Source organism: Sorex araneus, chromosome X (assembly GCF_027595985.1).
Source record: "Sorex araneus isolate mSorAra2 chromosome X, mSorAra2.pri, whole genome shotgun sequence".
NCBI classification, from domain to species: Eukaryota; Metazoa; Chordata; class Mammalia; order Eulipotyphla; family Soricidae; genus Sorex; species Sorex araneus.
In genome coordinates this window covers 152306140-152322322 of record NC_073313.1, presented here as the reverse complement: position 1 = coordinate 152322322, position 16183 = coordinate 152306140, and the positions used below count along the sequence as shown (strand labels likewise).

Below are 16183 nucleotides of genomic sequence, written 5' to 3'. Positions count from 1 at the left end.
GGGACAGTCCTGGAAGACCCCACCCCGCCACTGTGGCTGCCACAGGCGCAGTAAGTGTCCCGGCACTGGCGCCCACACGGCGGTGGCTGCACGCGGACCCCAGACCCGGGGACACTTTCCCTTGGGTGGGGTTGGGGGGAACGTTGGTGGGGAGGGCGTGGGCCCCACAGCCCGACACCCCCGAGGGGCCCGAACTCTGGCTGTTCCCGTTATTCCTAAATTCAGAGACACGCTTTTCCATTCAAACTCCGTCTCCCGGGGACCAGGCGCCCCCTCAGCCCACCCAGGTCCCCTTCAGGGTGGGGCGGAGCAGGGCTCGGGATGCCCCCTGGCGGCCAGCCGGGTTGGAGCCCGCCCCGACAGACCCTGCCCATGCGCCCTTCCAAGGGTCTCTCTGGGAAACCCCCATTTCCTAAACATCAATTCCTAGCCAAGATGTACCTCTCGGCAAGACGTCTGGGCGACCCGGGTGGGGGCTGCCCCCAGGCACATAACGGACCGACTCTGCTGGCACACTCTTCCCGCTCCGACCTGGCTCCTTGTGCTCCAAAAATGGCGGCCTACCGGAAATGCCGCCCTGCCGAGACCCCAGAAAAAGACTGGGACTCCGAGACAGTCACCTGCACTTCCGGCCAAAGTTTTAAAGGGCCAGGCTCCAAATGTTCCTAAGCAGGCACTTTCTGGTCTGCATTTAAAATTTGAATTAATTTTGTCAGGGGAAAGGGGCTGGGCCACACCAAGATTTGTTGAGGGGTCACTCCTGGCAGGGCTCTGGAGTTCATAGAGACTGGAATAGAACCAGGCTTGGTCACATGTAAGGCAAGTCCTTTACCCTATGTGTTCTCACCCCCCTTCTTCTCTCTCTCCCCCATCAAATACTAATTCTTAACTATTTAATAGCCCTTTAACCAGATCACTGCCACACTATCATCCCGTTGCTTATTCATTTGCTCAAGTGGGCACCAGTAACATCTCCTTGTGAGACTCATTGTTACTGTTTTTGGCATATCAAATACACAACGGATAAGACCTAGGCTGCAAGATGGAGTGTGGAAAGACTAGAATTGAGGGCAGGAGGAAATGGGTGTGAGGGCCAGCGTGAGACTCAAATGGGGAGCTTCTTGAGACTGAAACAGGAGAGTGGTGAGAATGAAATAAAGGGCAAATGATCACCAACCCGCCTTGTGACCCTGTTCCTTCCTTCATGCGTCTTCAGGTGGTGGCTGCAGGCCAGGGTGGGGGAGGCAGCTCATGGCTGCAGAAAGCATGTGGTGGGTGAGAGACCACGCCATTGCCACCGCAGCTCACCCTTTTATTTTGTGAACTTACACAACTCACCAGCACACACGCCTCTGTTCCCTGGTCTTAGGGCACCTCCTTCCAGCCAGAACACTGCAGCATTCACCCTGGAATGCCCTAAACCCAACAGACATATCTGCATGGGCCTGCATCCAGCATTCACTCCTGTTGTACAGGAATATATTTGAAAACCGCACAAACAGTATGTGGATAAGAAAATTATCCTAATACCCAGGTGTTTACTATACACCAGGATGTGAACTGTGTCTCAGAGCTGGAGCATCTGGAGTGAGTCTGCTTTTTAAAGATGAGTATTACATTTGGGGCCAGGGTGGTGGTGATACAGTAGAGAAGGTGCTCTCCTTGCTCTTGGCTGACACCGGCTCGATACCCGAGCCCCCGAGATGGGCTCCTGACCCTTGGGAGAAATGATCCCTGCGCTTAGAGCCAGGAGTTAGCTATGAACACTGCATGGTGTGGCCCCCAAATACTGCAACAGAAAAGGTAACTAACAAAGAAAAGAAACCCAAAAATAAATTCATGCGCAAAGACAATTTCTACAGTAAAACACTTAAAGAATTGAACAGTGGGTCCTTAAATCCAGTGTGTTTGGACTCATATTATGCAGAAGCCCATGTTTTATCCTGAGTGCTTACTCTTTGTTCTCTACTCTAACATCCTCTCTGTGTGTGTTTGGTTTTGGGGCAATAACCAACAGTGTTCAGGGATTATTCCTACTCTGAGATGAGGTAGTCCTGGTGGGGTTCGCGGACCAGATGAGATGCCATAGATAGAACTTGGGTTGGTCACTTGCAAGGCAAGTACCTACTTGCTGTATTCTGGCCCTTTCTAAATAAGTTATTTCCAGCACACCAGGAGTGAGCCCTAGGCAAAGCTTCTATTCACCCCCAACCCGTATCAAAAATTAATATCTTCTTTCCAATATCTTACTTTACCAGCACTACTCAAAACAACACTGTGTGTAGCCAGCTAATGGAGAGATGAAATGAGGGCGGTGCTTTGCTCCGTGACTTTAAGAAGCAAATATTCCTACATATTCCTTTTTCACTTTTTGGGTCACACCTGGCTATGCTCAGGGTTTCCTCCTGGCTCTGCACTCAGAAATTACTCCTGTAGTTGCTCAGCTGATCATATGGGATACCAGGGATCGAACCTGGATTTTCCACATGCATGAAAATCGCCCGACCCACTGTACTATCAGTACGGCCCCTGAAGGAGATATTCTTGACTGGGGAAAAAAGAAAAGAGGTTGGAGGAAGAGACAGTAAAGTGGGTAAGAAGCTGCTTGCACTGTCAACCCAGGAAATCCTTGGTGCTCCTTAGGGTCCAGTAAGTCCGCACACAGAAAATCCTGAGCACAGAGCAAGGAGGAAGACCTGAGCATTTTCAATGTGGTACAGAAATCAAAACAAAAATATGATAATAAAAAATGAGTTTTATATTGAACCCCACCCATCTGTCGGGTGGCCATACCCACCATGTCAACCAATGAAAGGACAAGTGATAACTAAATCTAATGCTTTAGGGGTGTGGCCCTGCTGATCAGAGTTTACATGTTTTACCCTTGTGATATCCAGCCAAAGAATCTGGTCAGGGAGCAGTGCAACCTGTCTGGGAGGGTTGGGACCACCAAGTCCCCCATCCTGAGCAGGACCCAAAAACCTAAGGCCTGACGTACTTCAAAAAAAAAAAACAACCTTTACCCACAGTACTCACCCCAATAGCCTGGATCGACTGATCAGGGCAAGATGAGAAGTGTGGGAGGCTTTGCAACTTGGTGTGAGAACAGAAATCTCTGATGTACAAAAACACCAACATTGGTACCAGACAGACAGTAAAGAGGTAGGCTGTTGCCTTGCTCACCCTGATCAATCCTTGGCATCCCTTATGGAACCCAGAGCACCGTCAGGAATAGTACCTGAGCACAGGGACAGGAGTAAGCCCTGAGCATCTACAGGCATGGACAGACCCCCTTGCACTTCAAAAACACCAAAAATAGCCCCAAAAGTGAATTTTCATTGCAAACCCTAAGCACCTTGACGACCACGCCTTCAGGATGCCCCAGACATCATCGTAGCTAATAACATCACCAACAGCAGGACGGTCCCCTTGATTTTGGGGAGCTGCCGGCTTGCCCCTCAAGGTAAATCTGCCTTCTATTTTTTGGGAGGCCACACAGCCAATGCTAAGTGGTTATTCCTGGCTCTGCACTCAGGAATCATTTCTGGTCATTCTCATGGGATGGAACCTTGGTCTGAAACGTGAAAATCAAAGGCTCTAAGTGCTTTGATATCACTCCAATCCTCTAAGTAAACTGGCAGATCTACAGTAGCGATGTCGTGGCCAAAGGTTCTAGACAGGGACCAACGCAGTCTTGTCCTGGAAGGGTTGGGAAAGCCACGCCCCCTCGTTCCTGGCAGTTCCAGCAAACCCAAGGCCAGCAGGCCCTGTACTTGGCCCTGCACTCCCCCGCCGCCACCTCCTCCAGAGCTGGAGGTGATGGTGGTCAAAGGGGACCCTAGGATCATGCACTCACATCCGCAACCCCTGAGTCTTGGAACAATGCCCATGGCATCCCACAAAGCTCTGTGTCCCCCTAAAGCCTCCACCGAGCCTCAGGAACTACCGGATATCGGGAGACAATTGAAAAATAAGTGTGAAAGCACCCTCCAAACTGGTACAGCGCCGCCACTCACAGTGTAGAGATGGAGAGGCAAGGGCTCTCACTGGAGGTCTTATGTCCTGCACAAAATCGGCCTTCACAGTCAGCTTTTCAAGAAGAGTCCAGACTTTGTCCTTTATCCACATGAACAATGACTGCTGGACCCTGAGTCCAGGATAGCAGCAACTGGAGGGCCCTGATTTCACTCTGATGCAGAGTCAGGAGTAAACACAAGCACCCAATCAAGGACAAAGACGGCAACTCCCCAATTTATATTAAACTAGAAACAAAGGGGAAGATAGGAGGTTAGGGATATTGTACATCAGGTGGAACAATGATCTTGTCCATGTCAATCCAGGTTCGATCCCTGACAACCTCACACTGTCCCCCACCAGCCAGGCATGATTCCTCAGAGGTGAGCCCAGGAGCAATCCCCGAGTCTTGCTGGTTTGGCCCAAAACAAATTTTAAAACTCTGTAAAAGAGTCCAATGGAGACAGGGTGACAATGCACAGGAATTAGTAACGTGCTCCTAATCTGGGAGCATGTGGGAACCTTGGGTTGATGCCGGGTGTCACATGGTCTCCCAAGTTCAGTGGAAGTGACCCCAAGCACTGAGAAAAGCAGTGTCTAAGGGGGTGAGACTCTAAGACATAAATGATCTTAGAGGTTGGAATGACAGCATAGCGGGCAGGGCATTTGCCTTGCACACAAATCACCAGGGTCCCAATCCCAGCATTTCATATGGTCCTGAGCACTGCCAGGAGAAATTCTTGAGGGAAGAGTCAGAAGTAACCCCTGAACACCACAGAGTGTGACCCAAAAGCCAAAAATTAAATGAATGGAATTTAAAAATTACAAATAAAATGAAAATGCTGAGTGTGTCCCCAAAACAATACCAAGAACAGAAGCAAAGCACTCGAGTGAAGTGTGGAAAGAGAAGTAAATGTATTTGGTTTGTGTTGGGTCACACACAGCAATATATAGGGCTTCTTTGTGGCTTTGGACTGAGGAAATACTCCTGGTTGTGCCTGGGGACCATATTGGATGAGGGGTATTGAACCAGCAGTGATTCCTGAGAGTATATCTAGGAGTCACCCATGTGCATTGCCAGCTGTGCCACAAATGAAACAAAGCACAAAAATTAAGTTGGACTCATAAGACATAAAGCCAGGGACTGGGGAGACACTCCAGCAGGTTGGGGCTCACCTGTAACCTGCACACACTTAATGTTCTGACCCCTGTTCATTCCTCCGGGGTCAAACTCACGGCCATGTCAGGGAAGGTCACCGTGTCCTAAACCGACAGACACAGGCGAGAGGAGTGATGTCATCCCACCCCATACAATGGGGCTTGAGGATGAGACACCCTGGCACCCCAGAGGAGCTCAGGGCCTCACTCCCTTGCCCACTCCAATCGGGAGGTACCAGCCTCCACCCACATTTCGGGCTGATGAGCCCAAGTATCCCTCACATGAAGCCAGATCTACTACAATGACAATATACCAGAAGGTTCCTGCAGGTTATGGACTTGCCTGCAGCCACCCCAAGGATAAATGCAATGAGCACTGCAGAGGAGGTTAACGCCTGAGCACAGACTCAGCAGGACCAAAAATAGCAACACTGGGTTTGACCAAAACACTATATACCACACCCCACTAATGCCACATCCCACAGTCCCTGTTCTACGTTCTAGGGATAAGAAAGGGACACACAATGTACAGCAACTGACTAAAAGCTGTGTGAGAACACACGGGCCTGTAGGACTCGGAACTCCTGTTTCAGGGCCACCTCAAATCCTTCCTGAGGCCAGTAAAAGTGACTTGACCCAATACCTCTCCGGCCCCAGAGATAGTTTGCTTCTTGGGACAGGCACATCCTCAGAATCCAGCACACTGCAGCGAGTGAACTCGAGAATATGTCACTGAGCAGGCGACATTCTCCAGAGTGGAAAGTACAAAATAGGGGAAACATATGTCCTGGGTCAAGAGTCATTGCAGTAGCCTGGTTGCATACAAGGACTGCACACCCTGGATCCTGATGACACTCAGGGGTGAATCTGGAGCACAGAGCTAAGATTAAAATATGAGCATCTCGACTGCGGCACAAAACACATATGAAAGAAAACAAAGCATCAGGATGGAGAAACAGGACAGTGGGTCCAAGGTTAATATCCAACACTCATGTATAAAGACAAATTCTAGAGTGACACATTTAAAGCGGGTCCTTAAGCCCTCTTTTCTGTTTTTTTTTCCTAGAGTACAGAAATCCATATTTTCTCTTGAATTCTAGTACTCTTCTTCCATTGCTCTCACATCCCCTGTGTATGTCTGTGTGTGCATGTTTCCATTTTGGATGGCAACTGGCAGTGCTCAGGGGTTTTGGCAGCTCTGGGATCAGGGATCAGCCCTAGTGTGGCTCAAGGACTATATGGAATACCAGACCTAAATTGAACCTGGGTTGGCCGATTGCAAGGCAAGAACCCTACTTACTGTACTTGCTCTGGAACTTTCTAAGTGAATCATTTCCACCACATCAGGAGTGACCCTGAGCAAAGCTTCCCCAACACCACCAACAACCCTTGAAATCAAGTATTTCTCTTTAAAGAAACCCCAAAACTTTAGCCCCATTACTCACCACAACAGCTGTGGTATTCTGGTCAGGGAGGCATTACATGTGTGAAGTGCTTTGCAACTAAACCTTAGAAAGAAGAAATTCTTGACCTAGGGGAAAATACAAAGCTTGGAAGGAGAGACAGTAAAGCGGGTAGGGAATGTGAGTTTCATGCAGCCAACCCAGATCAATCCCCAGCATCCCATGTAGACCCCGAGTACCATCAGCAGAATTCCCGAGTGCAGAGCCGAATGTAAACCCTGAGCATCTCCTGATATGGTACACAAGCCCAACCAAAACAATAATGAAAAAGTGTCACTTGCAAACCCCACCTCCTGCAGGGACCAGGACATGGGTGGCCCCACCCCATCAATGGTGTGGCATTCAATCAAAGGACAGAGGACAACTGGTTCTCCTGCTGCAGACAGCCCTGCCTGTGGAAGTGAGTCTGAAGGTTCCACACTCGTGATGCCAGGGCCAAAGGCTCCGGACAGGGCCGAGCACAGTCCGGTGCTGGCAGGTTCTAGAGAGTTAAGCCCCGCCTTCTGCAGGACCCTCAGCCCCTCAGCCCCGCACCCACCCACCTCGGACCAGTTCCAGATCTGGAGGCGATCCTGGCCAGGGGAGCCCCATGATCAGTTACTCAAAACCACGAACCCTGTACCCTGGCATAGCCCCCACTATACCGCCCAAAGCCTCACCTCAGAAACCATCTGGATGTCTGGAACCAGTGAAAAACAAGCGCAACCGCACCACCCCAAGCTGGCGGGGCCCCACCCCTCACAGTGCAGAGACCAGGGGCACAGAGCACTCACGGGAGAGCGCTCTGGTCCTGCCACAAACTCTACCTTAACAGCCTTCCTGCCGCCAGGCGGGAATTGCTCTCTACCCATTGCTCTCTCGACCAATGGCGGCCCAAGCCAAGGAACCACAGCTACAATAGAAAGAACTCCTGAAGGGACCTATGTCACATCACTTCCGCTTCTGACAGGGGCCTTAAAGGGCCGTGGCTCAGATTTAGAGAACCCAGCTGAATTGGTGGTGCAAGGGGAACGGATTAAATGAAGGAGTGGAGAAGCAGCTGATAGGTCCGTGGGCCACAGAGTGGGGAGCTGAGGGGGAAGGAGAAGACCCCTGATCCTGTGCTGGTCAATCAAACATTGAACCAGTGCTATCACAGTCCCTCGGAAAAAATGTGGGTGGGTTGATTGAAGGTAAAACACACAGGTAGGTACAAGGCATGTGACTCTGGGGAATTAATCAAGATGAGGTGAGAGCAGTGACTCTGAAGACAGCCTGGAGATGCAGAGAGGAACTGGCCTAGCAGCAGCCCAGGGAGCTGGACAGACACTGGGAAGGGGAAAAGGCTGGAAGAACACAGTCTTTGGAAAAAGCCCAACCACTGGGCTCCTGTCTATAAGGGAAAACACAGGAGACAGTTTCAGAAACACATTTTCCAATCCAGAGGATGGGGCAAGAGGGGTAGTACAGTGGACTGGGCACTTGCTTGCATACGGGCAATCTGGGTTCACACCTCAGAATTCCAAATGGTCCCCTGAGCATCACCGAAGTGCAAAAAAAGTAGCACTTTAGCACTGTCATCCCGTTGTTCATCGATTTGCTCGAATGGGCACCAGTAACATCTCCACTGTGAGATTTGTTGTTACTGTTTTTGGCATATCAAATATGCCACATGTAGCTTGCCAGGTTCTGCCATTCGGGCAAGATACGCTCAGTAGATTGCCAGGCTCTCTGAGAGGGGTGGAGGAAGGCAGAAGTCAGTATACATTAGGAAAATAATTATATTATAGGCACGAAAGAACAAAGAATTTGCACTGATGATTAGTTACCAATGTTGACCACTTTTTATGGTTCTGTTTATTGAAACTCTATGCATGTTTGGGAGCTTAAGAAGCAATCTCTTTGGCCACAGTGATAGAACAGTGGGTAAGGTGTTTGCTTTGCAGGTGAGCAGTCCAGGTTTGATTCCTGCAACCCAGGTGATCCCTCAAGTACCGTCAGTAGTAATTCATGAGTGCAGAGATATGAGTGACCGCTGAGCATCACTGAATGTGACCGAAAAAGCCAAAACAAAATAAGAAGCAATCTCTTTTCTATTGTTTTGGTTTGTTTGTATTTAGATTATGGTCGACAACACTCTGTGCATAATCCTGGATCTGTGCTCAGAAACGACTCCTGCTGGGGCTCCAGGGTCCATATGTGTGCATGGTTTTGAACTCAGACCAGCCTCTTGCAAGGCAAGTACCCTACCTGCCGTACCACATCTCCAAACTCAAGCAGCACTCTCTTAAGGAACATATACTCCCAGGAGCATACCCGAAGTTCCTACACCTTCTACCTACTGCAAATGCCTTCTCCCACACTCGTGTCTATCCACTGAATCCCTCCTCAAGGCCCAGCTCACCCTGCCAGCCCATCCACATGGCGGCCTTCTTTCTCTGAACCGCTGGAGTACTCAGTGTATTGTTTGCCCATGATCTTCCCATGTAAACACTAGCAAACTTTTAAAAAAACATAGCCAGTTTTAATGAGTCATTTTCACAAAGTCCTTTTTAAATTTCAATTTTTAGTAACTACAGAAAACTTCAATGAAATTCTCTTATAAAAATATCGATGTCTGGGGCTGAAGAGATAGTACAACGGGTAGGACCTTGCCTTGTCCACAGCCAACTAAGGTTTGATCCCCAGCATCCCACATGGTCTGGAGTTCACTGCTAGAAGTATTTCCTGAGTATAGAGCCAGGAGTAACTCCTGAGCATCTCCAGCTGTGCACCCCTACACACACAGAAAAAAGGTTCCACATCTATATGTAAATTTATATTTGGAATCTCCAAGCAAAATTATATAAAAAGGTTGTGTTAAATTTCTTACAACGCTGGTAGGCAAACAAGGTCTGACTGGACAGATTCTAGCCCTCAGGTCTGGGAGTATACACCCTTAATACTGCCAAGGGGTTGGATCAAGCCTAACAGACGTCAACAAATGTAGATATCTTTGCAACACTTGTAAGATGATTTATGGTTCTCTAACGTGCAAAGTCTTTGAAATGTAAGACTACTGCCCTAGATATGAACAAGACTGCCTTGGGCCCCAGCAATAGTACAGCGGGTAGGACATTTGCCTTGTATGCAAATGACTTGGGTTTGATTCCGGTCATCCCATATGATCCCTGAGTACCACCAGGAGTGATTTCTGAGTGTAAAGCCAGGAGTAACCCCTGAGCAACACCAGGTGACCCCCCAAAAAGAAGATAGGCAACAAAGCACAACAACAGTATTAGCATTATCTCTACCTTGACTTTACATCATATCACAATAGTTTTACTCATATTACAGAGATGTTACTGACATTACTCACATTTATCACCGCTTTTAAGTTTCCAGTATCTTAAATTTGCCACTTACATCACCTCTGCTCACAGCCTTCCTATCTAAATCAGGATCTGGTAACTCTCCCCAGTCATCATTCAGCTACCAAAGGCTAGCATCAGGTCGAGACAGCTCTTTCTCAGCATTCCATATTTCTAAGTGATCATCAGAGGCCACTCCATACTGATCATCCCCTGTGCACAGTGCAAAAAAGAGTTTCAAGCAGCTATCATTAAAAAACAAAGTAACTATTCCCAAGTTTTAATTCAATGATCTTGCTGTTTCATGTATTAATTTTAAAAGCACATATTACTATGGGACAAGTTCGGATTCTTTTCATTTTGATAACTGTATTTCAGTATAATTGGCATTATTTGTAGATATGTATTTCAAGCACCAAAAACTCTTATTCTGATAAGGGATTCAAAGCATAAAAAATGATAAAAACCCATGATCCAATGAGCTAGAAAGCAAAGCACCCTGCTTGGTTTATTGACCCAATGAGAGTATTAGCAACACTTTATTGAATATCAATTGTATTGATTGAGTAAGCTAAAATGACTGTTTTTAACCAACCAATATGATGATTTTACACAGTCCAATCTAATGAAAGGCCCAACATATAAGCCCACTAATAATGAATGAAAAATTGGCTGCACTGTGAAGGTCACTGCCTGGAGGCGAAGATAGGACTGATGAAGTGGTAAGAGGAGGCCAGCACACAGAAAGAAGATGTCAGGAGACAAAGTGACCAGAGGGGATTACCCACTTAATTATCCCAAATACAAAAGACCCAGATACACTGCAAATCTTATTGTTTTCTATGAACTAACAGTTATCAGAACCCTTTCCCCAGAACTTTATTAAGACTTCATTTCTCCCCCAAATTACATTACCATAATCTACTACTTTATACTAAAAAGCCTAGTTTAAAATCAAGATTAAAGCCAGAAATACTGCCTTACATTTATATGCCACATCCGATGCCTAATATTCAAATGGCATTTTATAACTTCACAGTATCAATGTCATCCTGTTGTTCATCAATTTGCTCGAGCGGGCACCAGTAACATCTCCATTCGTCCCTGTCGCATGCCAGTGTAGGATGATGGCGTACTGGTAGCTTTTTCAGAGTCAGTGGAATAAGGACCATCATTGTTACTATTTTTGGTATATCAAGTACTCCACGGGTAGCTTGTCAGGCTCTCACTTTATAACTTACAAAATAATTTCACAGCCATGACTCTACTTGATCCGAATCACATCTCTGCAAAATTTGTGGGGGATATCCCCATTTTCCAGGTTGCACAACATACACCCACACAAAAGAACTCACAGAAACTCAGAACTAAAATTTTTAAAATAGGGGAAAAAAGGGAAACATACAGCTTCTCTCCAGTAAAGTTCCTATGACTACAATGGCATGAGAAATAATACGCTTTCCACATTTCTCACACTCAATTTCTCTCTAGTATGAAATCGCTTGTGCTGATGAAGGCTGTCTCACAGTCCTTACACTAATATGGTTTCTCTCATGTGTGAATTCTCCTCTGAGTATACGTAAGTACCAAGGCTATACTACTTCTGTATTATGCCTTATGTATATCAGGCCTTCCCAGACTCCTGACATACATAAGGCTTCTCTGTACTGTGAGTACCCATATATGTTTTAAGGGCAGATGATCAAATGAAGGCCTTTCTGCATGCCTTACATTTCTAAGGTTTCTCGACAGTGTGCATTCTGTTATGTCTAGTCAGCTGAGAATTCGAGAAAGGTCTACCCACACTCCTGACATACAAAAAAAAAAGGCTTCTCTCCCAAATGAGTTCTCCTATGTACAGTGAGCACTGAGAGTGAGCTAAAGGCCTTCCCACATTCCTGACACTAATAAGGCATCTCTCCAGTATGACTTCTCATATGCTGAGTAAAGACTGACTGCTGAGTGAAGGCCCTTCCACAAACTTTACAATTATGAGGCTTCTCTCCATTGTGAATTCTCCTATGTACTGTAATATAGGAGGACAGCTGAAGGCCTTCCCACACGCCTGACATACATAAGGCTGGGATTTCTACTATGGACGGTACGATATGTGGATCTGCTAAAGGTCTTCCCACACTCCTGACATACAAAGGGCTTCTCTACAGTATGAGTAGTCATATGTCTGTTAAGGGCTCATAAATCACTGAAGGCCTTTCCACATGCCTTACATTTATAAGGTTTCTCACCAGTATGAATTCTCCTACGTACAAAAAGCACTGAGGATCTGCTAAAGTTCTTCCCCCACTCCTGACATATATAAGCCTTCTCTCCAGTATGAGTATCTATGTGCCTTTTAAGGGCTGCCAATCAAGTGAAGGCCTTTCCACATGTTTATAGAATCACTGTTTCTCTCCAGTGTGATTATCCTTGTGCACAGAAAGGCTTGAGTGATAAGCAAAGACCTTTCCACAGTCCTGACATATGACATATATATGGTTTCTCTCCAGGATGACTCTTTCTGTGATGAAAAAGATCAGAGGAGCATGTTTAGACCTTCCCAGTCCTGACATAAGTATTCATTCCTGTATGAATTTCCCTAAAGACACCAAGTTGTGAGGACAAGGTAATGGCTTCTCTACATTGCTCACAAGCATGAGGTTTATCTGCAGTGTGAACTCTATGATGTATAATACGTTTTGAGAGGGAAGTGAAAGCTTTCCCACAAACCATATAAATAAACGGTTTCTCTCCAGTTTGGAATCTTTGCACTGACACACTTCGATGACACCTGCATCACAGTTTGTTCTCCCTGGTTACAATCCTGGGGATTCTCTCTACTGGGGGTTTCAAAGGGAACATTATTCTTGGACGGGGTAAATACATGGTGACTTTTCATATGCGAATGTCAGCATGTGGGACTCACTATAAACGGTGCTCCTCTCCCACCGTCCTGGGGCTGCGGCCTTTGAGGGTTTGGTGTCCAGAAACTGAGGAGAACAGACTGTGAGGAGATTTTTCCAGGTGAAAAGATTCTTAACAGTGAGGTCGCTCTCTCCACTCTGATCACCCTCAGAAGACATTAGGCCTGTCTCGGGATCCCCATGGGGCAGAGGCCGTGATTGCTGACTCTGAGACATTGTCATAGAGTGTAGGATCAGATACATTCCACTGGGGCTGGCTGCTTCCCTGTACAAAGCAAAAGAGGATTCCAATGACTGTTCCATTCCTTCATAGTCTCCCTGTCAAAAGAAACTGAGGCCAACATTTCCACTACTAGGAATGCAATTTTTGACAGGTGCATGGATGTTCTATGGGATGACCCAATGTTTCCACATGGTGGCTGCACTTAATTGAAGGCTGTAGCATCATTAATTTGTTTAAATTATTTCAACTTGATACAGACATAAAATGGAAATAAGACTGTCTGCAGAAATTCAAAGCAGTAGTTTCCAACAAAATTAAATACACCGGAGTCTGGGTTTGATTGTCGCACAGTGTGGAGCCCCTGATGCATGTGTTAAGGCAAGGCTGAAACCCTACACTTCCAGATGGACCAATGGGGGCTTCTGTAAACATTTCACCACAAATAAATCCTCTCCAGGATCAATGAGGTTTTTTGTACTTTTTTGGTTTGTAGTTTGTATTTATTTTGAGGTGGACCACACCAAGCGGTGCCACGGATCACTGATGGTGGGTCCCAGGGAACAGTGCTGGGAATAGAGCCCAGGTTTCCATCCTGTGGAAGGCAAGTCCGCCTCAATCCTCTTATCACTCGTGGCAACAAACCGATTATTTTATTTTATTTTTTTTTGTGTGTGTTTATTAATTCTTTTTTTTAATAGTTTATTTTTAATTAGTGAGTCAACGTGAGGGTACAGTTACAGATTTATACATTTTTGTGCTCATGTTTCTCCCTTACAGAGTTTGATAACCCATCCCTTCACCAGTGCCCATTCTCCACCACCAGTAAACCCAACATCCCACCCCCCCTTCCCAGTCCCGTCTCCCCCCACCCCACCCTGCCACTATGGCAGGGAATTCCCTTTTGTTCTCTCTCTCTGGTTAGGTGTTGTGGTTTGCAATAAAGGTGTTGAGTGGCCATTGCGTTCAGTCTCTAGTCTATATTTGGCCCGCATCATCTTTCCCCCACATGACCAACAACCACATTTTACTTGCTGTTCCCTTCTCTGAGTTGCCCAGAATGAGAGAACAGCCTCCAAGCCATGGTGACAACCTCCTGGTACTTATTTCTACTATTCTTGGGTGTTCATCTTATAGTCTATTATTCTATATTCCACAGATGAGTGCAATCTTTCTATGTCTGTCTCTCTCTTTCTGACTCATTTCACTTAGCATGATACTTTCCATGTAGATCCACTTATATGCAAACGTCATGACCTCATTTTTTCTAACAGCTGCATAGTATTCCATTGTATAGATGTACCAGAGTTTCTTCAACCAGTCATCTGTTCTAGGGCACTCGGGTTTTTTCCAGATTCTGGCTATTGTAAACAGTGCTGCGGTGAACATATAAGTGCATATGTCACTTCGACTATACTTTTTGGCTTTTCTGGGATATATTCCCAGCAGTGGTATTGCTGGGTCAAATGGGAGCTCAACCTCAAGTTTTTTGAGAGTCGTCCATACTGTTTTCCAAAAGGGCTGAACTAGCCGGCATTCCCACCAGCAGTGTAGAAGGGTCCCTTTCTCCCCACATCCTCTCCAACAGCGGTTGCTTTTGTTCTTTTGGATGTGTGCTAGCCTCTGTGGTGTGAGGTGGTATCTCATGGTTGTTTTGATCTGCATCTCTCTGACGATTAGTGATGTAGAGCACTTTTTCATGTGTCTTTTGGCCATTCGTATCTCTTCCTTGGTAAAGTTTCTGTTCATTTCTTCGCCCCATTTTTTGATGGGGTTGGATGTTTTCTTCTTGTAGAGTTCAACCAGTGCTTTATATACCCTTGATATCAACCCCTTATCTGATGGGTATTGTGTAAATATCCTTTCCCATTCTGTAGATAGTCTTTGTATTCTGGTCGCTGTTTCTTTTGCGGTGCAGAAGCTTTTTAGTTTAATGTAGTCCCATTTGTTGATCTCTGTTTTTACTAGATTGTTTAGTTCCGTGTCATCTTTGAAGATACCTTTATCTTCAATATCCTGGAGGGTTTTGCCTACCTTGTCTTCAATGTACCTTATGGTAACAAACCGATTATTTTAAACAATTAACTCACGTGCCTACTTTCAATAAAGTGAAAAATCACAATATTTCTTCGAAATTAAAGGTAGTAGGAATTGGGGTAAGAATTCTAGAACAGTGGGGAGGCCATTTCCACTGCATATGGTGGATCCACTTTGAATTCTGGCATCCCAGATGGTGCCATAAGCACTTTCCAGTGCTGAGCCTGAAGTAACTAATCAGCATCACTGTGAGTGAATGAAAAAGCAAGAAATAAAAATAATAATAATAATAATAATAATGATAATAATAATAACAGCAACAATAATAATATCCTTGGAATTTAAAAGGACTGATTTTAGCACCCAGTAAAACTAAGGACCCTCTACTCACAGCAGTAGGCTACAAAGTTCCACCCTGTAGTGGCCAGACCTCCACTTTCAAGTCACATTCTAGTTCCAAGGAACTATCCTGCCAAAATAATATTTATATTCAACATGTGAATCTTACCAACTCCCTCGTTTATGGTGACTCAATTCCCAAATCAAAATGTTGCAGTGAAAACACCTGAAGCTGCAATTTCCTTTCTGAAATCAAACATAAAACACAATGTAAGAGTTAGTACTGTTGGGGCTGGAGAGATAGCACTGTGGTTAGGGCATTTGCCTTGCACAAGACAAACCCAGGTTCAATTCTTAGAATCTCATATACTTCCCCAAGCACTGCCAGCGGTAATTCCTGAGTGAATGATCGAGGATCATTGCTTGGTGTTATCCAACAAGAATTAAAAAAAAAAGAATCAGTAATGGAAAGTATTTCAATGACATCCATTGTGGGGAATGCTGGGAGCAGCTTGAGAATCCATGAAGGAGCGTTTTGGGTTTTGTTTCTTAACCAGACCTGGTGATGCCTGGGAACATATGAGATGTCAGGGTTTCAACCGAAATCTGCCATGTACAAGACAAATACCCTTCCTGCTGTATCAGCTTTCCGTCTCAAATCAGCAATTTTTCATAGGCTCATGCATTCACTATGTAAACTGA

At 45.9% G+C, this 16183-nt stretch overlaps 1 pseudogene; it reads left to right on the top strand.

Annotated features, from left to right (window-relative positions):
* The first annotated feature begins 435 nt into the window (after window positions 1–435).
* LOC129399796 (uncharacterized protein C2orf78-like) overlaps window positions 436–16183 on the top strand; it is a 76770-nt pseudogene continuing 61022 nt past the window's right edge.